The sequence below is a fragment of the Crinia signifera genome, chromosome 11 (assembly GCF_055691185.1).
Source record: "Crinia signifera chromosome 11, ASM5569118v1, whole genome shotgun sequence".
In the NCBI taxonomy this organism is placed as follows: Eukaryota; Metazoa; Chordata; class Amphibia; order Anura; family Myobatrachidae; genus Crinia; species Crinia signifera.
In genome coordinates, this window is record NC_139227.1 from 41992118 (window position 1) to 42000401 (window position 8284).

Consider the following 8284-nt stretch of genomic DNA (forward strand, 5'->3'; position numbering starts at 1 on the left):
CTCCAAGCGAAAGGGATGCGGTAAAACGTGCGACTTAATAAGTCTTGTTCCGTTGAAAGGAAATAAAACCTGAGTATTAATGAGGTATAATTATATATTTAAAATCTTTTCCCTTGTGCAGTATATAGAATTAATGCCAGTAAACTCATAAACTGCAACATTCTAGTCCATTACATCTGCAATGATTAGAGGTAGTTTGAACATCTGGCATATAATCTGTGATAGAAAACAGCATTCCGCTCTTTTAATGGACGTCTGGAGGCTAAACATATCTGGTTTTATCTCTTTTCGTTTAACTCTTTGCTGCGGCGGACGGATGGAGCGGGCTGGCTGGTCGGCTTTGTTTCAGAAGTGCGCAGATATTTGGAGGAGAGACGTTAGTTGGGGTGTTTGGGATGTGGGGGTGTCTTACAGAGAAAATATTGAAAGGATCCCCAAGGGTCAGTCGATGGATAGAGAGAATCAAAACCTAAGCCTATTGTGTTGTGCAGCAGTTGTAAGGTTCCTGGATTGTCCCCAGTCTGCAGACTGTACACCTACTCCAGCAGCTGTGACAGGGCTTACAGGGAAATCAGGGGGGACAAAGGAGTCGCTGTATTCCGCATTGTGTGGGCTGCGTTCGATGATTCCAATCCAGCACAAACGTCACCCTGGAGAAGATCGATTTTCAAACTGTTTAGCCAAGGACATAATTTGCGTTACTATGTGCTCCTTACCGCCAAGGCCAGTGTAAGGTTTCTCGACACCCTTCAACCTACTGACCCCCCCCCATTCCAACAATTCCACCAATGCCACCAATACCCACTCCTCCAGCCCGCCAAGTGTGAAGGTGGCATCTTAGAAGTTCCACTGCCACCAACTTCATTAAGTACAACAAGGATGTCTTCCTCATAGGCATCCTTAATTTGTGATTGGCAGACACAGTGCCCCCCAGATGCCAATGCTGTTACCGCCTTATCTTGCCCTACCTTCCTATCCTTAAAAATTGTTGCATGAGGGCCAATATATGAGAAATACTACACAATGAAAGAAAAAGGTTTTGTTTTTTTTTTTGGGGGGGGGGGGGGGGGGGTTGGGGGAGTTCAGTCTGCTGTAGGCTCATTATGGTTATCTTTGAGGTGTGTGCGTGACATAGCCACAAATCCACATACAATAGTCATGCCCCCACTTATAGCCATGCTGTGCTACACAGCACGCTCAATGGGGACCGGCTGGTGGCATGCCTTGGCCGCCTGTGCAGCTCCGCCCCCCAGGTACACTACTTCGGTCGATGACTGCCGATTCCAATACAACCAGTGCTGGAGACGGCTAAGGGGGGTGGGGGGAGTAAAAGCACCCGATGATGGTTAGCGCTGTTTGTGATTGGCTGTATGCAATCGCTCCCTTGAAACAGATATGTGACATTTTTCAAAGGTATGCATCAAACATAAAACACCTATGATAGGGTGTTTTTTTTTTATTTTTCTATGTATAGTATTAGAGGTTTTTGTCACTGATGGAGAATAGTGAATGTGGCTGTTATACAGTACTGTACATACCGGTACCTTTAATGGTTTACAATATTTAAGCCTGCATATACTAGTAGTAGTAACCAGCCTTTTAAAATTACGGGACAATATAACAGTAATGTCAGCGCTGGCGGCCTTGTGCACCCAAATGTAACAACACTTAACTTGCTTCATCTGTGTCACCTAGTGGCCGCAAGCATGCACAAAGCTTAAGTTGAGGTGAGGAGCAGCATTAGCCTTCTATTATATAGGATTGCCACCGGACTGCTGGTGTACAAGCTCTGTATACGAGCGGAAATACTCTACTTATTATTATTATTCTTCAGTCATTTGCGCCCATTTCTTGGTCCGCTCTGCACAGCCACTAAAACTTTTGTACTGTTGAGTTGACGTGCAATGTCTCTAGAGGAGTGGCAATGAGTGCCACCTCTCATGAAGACAAGTGCCAACAGTGACTCAGACTGTCCCCAAGTGCTTGGGGGGGAGGTGGTTAAACTATACATTACAATTCCCACTAAGATTTTCACATATATTTCAGGAGAAAAAATATGATAGCGCTAAGGTTAGGGCCAGATACACCAGCATTGCAGTAATCTAAGTCTGAACAGCCCAATTTTCATAGTTACATTAATTATATCATCCCAAATCTTTTTTTTTTTTCTAATTTCAGGTGTATTACATTTAATATTGAGATGCATACCCTCTCTTGGCCACTGGAAGCACTACTTCCATTGAGTGAATATGCAGATCATTTTCACACACTGCTGAATACACAGGTCCACACTTAACTTGGTGTTCCTGGGAAAGCTAAGGAAGGATGAGGTCAGGTCTGAAAGCAGGGGCCTCGCAACTGCCGAGACAGGACACCTGATAGTATATAATGTGCCATTCAGGATTAAAGTGGGGAAACAGGGTTGAAAGGAGTTCCACCACCTGAAATGGTGAGGTGGAACTAGATCAACCTCCACCTTGGTAATTGTAACAGAAAAGATTATAGTTTGCAGGGAGGTATCAATAACTGTTATGGTGGTACTAGATGGCGTTATTGCTCTTGCCCAGCAGCCCTTAATGCCTCCTGCATGCTAAAACTTCATCTCTAACACCCAATTTTCCCCTGAGGATTAGATCCACCAGATACTGAGGTGCCACCAGGACTTATTAAAGGACAAGGATGCTACAGGAGGTCGCCAAGGCAAGTATGGAATTGGAGTCAGGCTGGGACACAAAGGAAGGACAGACAAGGAACAAGAATACACTACTGTGTGCGAGTGGCAACGGACCACTGTGGCAGGTGGTACACTCTAGACCACAGTACAGGAGATGGGAAGCTAAGCACTGGGTACCACAATGGTTGAAGTGAATGTAGTGCAGTCCCTGGTAGTGTCTAATACAGGCAGACAGGAAACAGGACCAGACTGCATACAATACAGGTACTCACAAATGGACTTGCTGGACCGGACAGAAACACAGGACTGGACTGTAGAGAGGCGCCAGTAAAGGACAGGCAAATGAACAGGATCTGCAAGCAGATTAGTCACTAATCCAAATGGACACACATAGAAGCACTATCAGAGCAGGTACATACAGTACAGGCTGGAGTACACAGGATATGCACAATAGCAGGTACATGCAAAGAAACAGATCATTCAGAGAATACAGGAGTAATCAGGTATGACCAGCACTAACAGTATAACCAGCACAGAGCTTAGGGCAGGCTGAGAAACATAGGGAGCAATGCCCAATGAAAACAACCAGAAAGGACAAGCCTCCTAATCACTGCAGCTAAACAGCCAGACACAGAGGCTCATGGCCTGATTATGACAGGTGAGACTGCACATACAGAAGTCAGGCTGCAGTAACACAGACTCGCCAGAGGCTGCTCGTAAAAAAAAACCTACCACTGGCCTTGGCTCTGCCTAATAGGTTTAATTTGCTGGCACCATTTCTCCAGGACCACTTTAAGCCTTTGTGGTGCCATCCATGACATACTGTATGCAACCTCTACAATGAATTAAACCTGTACGTGAGAATTCCTCGTCCTGTACTGATTTGAGTTGTATTACAAATGAGTTCACCTTTCAGCTAGAGATGAGATACAAATCCTTTATTTCTGCAAAGACATTTAAGAGAAAAGATTATGGGCCTTATTCTGGTTCATTCGTTCAGATACGCGTTCACACGTATCCGAGTGAACGAACCGCGCACCCACATGGTAAGCGAAGACACGCCTATAAGGCCACCGCATCTTTTCGGACAGACTACAACATAAGAGGGAGTGGCGTGGTAATGCACGTACGCCACCGTGTGCGGACATAATTCACAAAGTTTGTCTTCCTGCATGCAAACGGCCGAGCAGCCGACCAAACGCCCTCTGCTGGAGTTTAACACGGCCCAGCACAAATCCGCACGGAACTCATGCTTCAAACCCATTAACCAATTACCCATAGTGTATGTTGTTTATTGCATACAATTAAATAATTGGCTTCCCCAATTGCAAAACAAATTAACCCTTACTGCATGTTGTTGGCATGTAGGTAGATAATTGATAGATGAGATAAAGCTGTATGCTGCTGGGGCGTGTATTGCGTGCAGCTGAACGTTTTTAGCCATTGTGCATGTTAATTGCTCGGCCGAATGCGGGCCCGATCATTCGGTTGTCCATCGGCTGGTCAACGAAGCTTGAGACTTGCTTTTCTCTTAAGAGTGTTTTTGATGTGAGAAGCTCCGATCACTCGGAGACTCACATGCACGCTTCGGTGAACTCCCAGTTTTGTCCACTTTTGTTGCCGCACCCTATGATACACCCACATTACGCCCACTGTGTCCGACCGTGCACGGCTTAGTTGTTTTTGGTCGCTTTGTTTCGTCCGTGCACGGTGGTGTTCGGCCACACATGCGCATTGCGAACGGTGCGCATGCCCAGTGGGATGAAAAATGCAATCCGTCCAACTCAATCAGAATAAGGGCCAATGTACTGTAACGTGGACAAATATGTTGTCACAAACCATTTATGGGCAGAAAATTCTATTCTAAAAATAACGTACTTTGCTGTTTCCGCATATAATTTCACTGTAAATCTGATATTCAGCATTGAAATGACTATGGGGTTATTCAGGCGCTGCTGGTAGGCCTGGCGATTATTGATAGACTGCGTCTGCGCGTACGGCCCATAGTTTGCATGACCGAGGCTGTCCTGCGATGAAACCCTAAACTTTTTTAATGTAACTATTTCTCCTGGGCTCGCAGTCTCCACTGACTGATATATTGCAGGCTCCAGGATGAAGACAGGGCAGGTGGCTCGCCCCGGCACGCGGCCACATTTGCATCAGAACTACCAGCGTTTGCATGGGAATGCCCATGAAATGCCGGGCATTTCCATGTCCCAGCAATGCCACCGGACCCACCCTGCCCAGGTGCCGTTTGGTGAAGGCGCCCGCACAGAAGCCCTGCACATGCGCATATGAGAATATGCGCAAGCGCAGTACTTAACCTTCGGTCCACCGGGGACTGAAGGGATTAGAATAAGGCCCAGCATGGGAACACTTAAAACCTGGTCCATTGGGGTCCCGCAATCTTTACAAAAAACGTTGGCCAAATTGATCATCTTTAAATCAGATCAAAGACTGGTCAAGCAATGCAATTTGATGTACAAGGTCTGTTTACTCTGCCCGACATGTGACCCATTCCACCAACCCAGTCAGATCTGCAGCCCACCTTTACGGTGATTTACATTAGGATGGAAAAGCTGGGGTGCATGAGTGCTAATAAAATAATACAATAATATAAAGATTATTTCACGGGGGGAGACATAGAGAGAGAGAAACCATCAGCACGAAATAGGTTTTTATTTTTTTTTATTTATTCAACTAAGATCAAAAACCCCTGCGATATGATAATCATGTTTCCTGTGCAGTAATTAACTTCTGATAAGGAAGCATTAATTATGTCGAGTGATGAGAGTTTGGGGATATTATGCAGCTTCACATGGGTACGTAATATACATTTATCACAAATCACACTGCAATAGATAATTATATTTGAGTAGAGCGAAACCTCCAGTGCGCAGAGAGCGTTAGACCTGGACACGAAACAGATATTTGGAGCAGTGGGGGTGGGGGATTTTGGCTATGTCTGGGTAACTGGCGGTAGATGTTAGATGTAGATATTATATATATATAGTGCCATACAAGAGCCTAAGTCATAGTTATTTACTATTACAGATAGGATTTGTAATGTAATAACAGAGGGCCCCATTCAGGTTGGCTCGCTAAGCTGCGAATATCGCCCTGTCGACCTTCAGTGGTTAACCTTATGTATGTGGACCTTCACTGAGATGACCCTATGACCCTATGACCCATACCCATTGACAAAAGGTCAACATAAGGTTTTCACTTTTTTTGGTATCTGTGTCGAAATCTGTGCCGACATGGACACCCAGTAAGCGCAACACTGCGCTCGCCATGCTTCGAGCGTGGTTCCTCTCTATTATAATCTAACTCTATACCCACTAGGATTGTGAGTAAGAGAAAGTCAGTTTAAAAAATCATGAAAAGGTAATGTCGACCTATTCATGTGTCAACCATTTCCATGTCGACCTTTTGATTGTCGACTTTCTGTCAATGTTAACATTTTTCATGGGTCGACCTAGACACCGTTGACTAATCGCCCGGATCCTGCCTAAGCAGCATGAATAGGTGAAATCAGGGAGATTGTTAGACTCTTCAGGGAGTTGGGGAGATTACTTCTAATACAGGGAGTCTCCTGCACAATGCAGGAGAGTAGACAAGTGTGGTTTTACAGTAGGGAACGCATTATCCCATGTTTAAGTCACTAGTAAAATTCATCATCATTATCATCATGTAGGACCAAACAGAGAAAACACAAAGCATTACATTGTTCTATTGCAGTGGTTCCCAACCTGGGTTATTTGTACCCCTGGGGGTACTCTGCAGGCTGGTTGAAGGTACTTGAAAATAATATTGGTAATGCCAGAAGAAGAGGAAGAAGCCTTCCGATAGTGGAAGAAGTCTCCCGTTGCAGTGGAGATGAACCATGTTGCGTCACTTCCGGTTCCATCTGCAGCGTTATGCTTTTGTCCTGACCAGCAATCCCCTTGGAGCTACCCGTGTTGCCCACAGACATCATCGAGCATCGGCCTCTCGCTGACACGGGTGGAGGAAGCAACGGCATTAATCCTACAAACGTTACCGGGAATCTCTGAGACAGTACACAGCCAGCGGCCAGACACAGAGGGACCGATTCCTGACCTCACACTATTCCTCCGCTAATCGTTACTATAATGGTACACATACCGCTCACTTCCACTCCACTCATAGGTACTGTGGATATTGCAAATTGACAGGAGGGGTACTCATAAATGAAAAGCCTAATCAGGGGGTATGGGAGAGACAAAAGGTAAGAAACTACTGTTCTATTGTAACAATCTCCATACTGAGTGGTATAATGTATAGGTGCCCTGATTGAGGTTCTGATTGCAGTCTGCATTCTACTTACCGACACCCACCTGGGCTTACAGAGGAGGTCACCCAGTGCAAAAAGTAAACCTGACTACTCCCATCTGGATGGATGAAAACAATCATGCTTATACCAATTATGGTTAGAACTGATTACCAAAAATAATTATGGATTTATTAAAGGTAGCTTTAAGATAGCAGAATGCTGCTATTGCTCCTGAGGCTGCAGAAGACACAGTGATGTAGAATTGATACATACGACGCCAGACGCGGGCGCTGCACTCTGTTCTACTCGTCACGCTTCAACATTTGACTTACGGGTAATGATCCAATTGTCAAATTTGTATTTTTAGAACACATTTTTAGGCATCCCTCTCTATTTACCCTCCGTTGTGCCAGCAGTGAGCCTTTCTCAGGAGCCGAAAAAAAAAATATTATAATTGGATATAAAAATGAATATAAATGTCCAGGCAAACACAGACCCAAAGTAAGAGAACGACTTGATATTCCATTAATTAATACATAACCAAGAACCAGAGCAGAAATACCATGTCTAGTTATCTGGCGCCTGGCATGCAGAACACTGGCTCATTAGTCTTACGCACATCAAGCAAGAAATGCTATTTATTCCTTATAAAATAATGATTTGTTTAATGCTACTGTAACATTGTTGCTAAAATTCATATGAACGAAAAAAGAAAATAAGGAAAGGGCTGAGTATGAGCCTGATTCAGACCCTCTCGGTCTGCTGCGAATTTGGTGCAGGGACCGATGCTGTGTGACCATCAAATTATTTTTTTTCTGCCCCTACTCCCTCATACGAATAGATGTGTCAGTGTACACATCCATTCACAATTCCGTGAGCGTTCGGTCAGCAAAGGGGGTGGGCCTATTACAGGCTTGCCTACCCTCCCGGAATTGCCGGGAGGCTCCCGGAATTCGGGTCCACCTCCCGGCGCCCCAGGATGGTCGGCAAGTCTCCCACATCAGCCACGCTGTCCCCCTCAGCCCCCCTTCTCCACTGCGCTACATAGCGATTTTCGCGGTCCGCGGTGAGGGGCGGGGCTAAAATGATGCAAATCGCGTAATTTTGCATCATTTTAGCCCTGCCCCAATTTGCGGACCCGTGAATTGTCTCCTTTGCCTGCTATGGGGGCGGGGCTTGGTGACGACCACCTCGTCCTGCCCCCTGACATGCTGCAGTCTGGTCTCCTCTTTAGGCTTCTCACGGAGAGGAGAATGAAAAAGTAGGCAAGTACTGTATGGCGTATTATAGTATTACCGTAACAGCTGTAATATTGT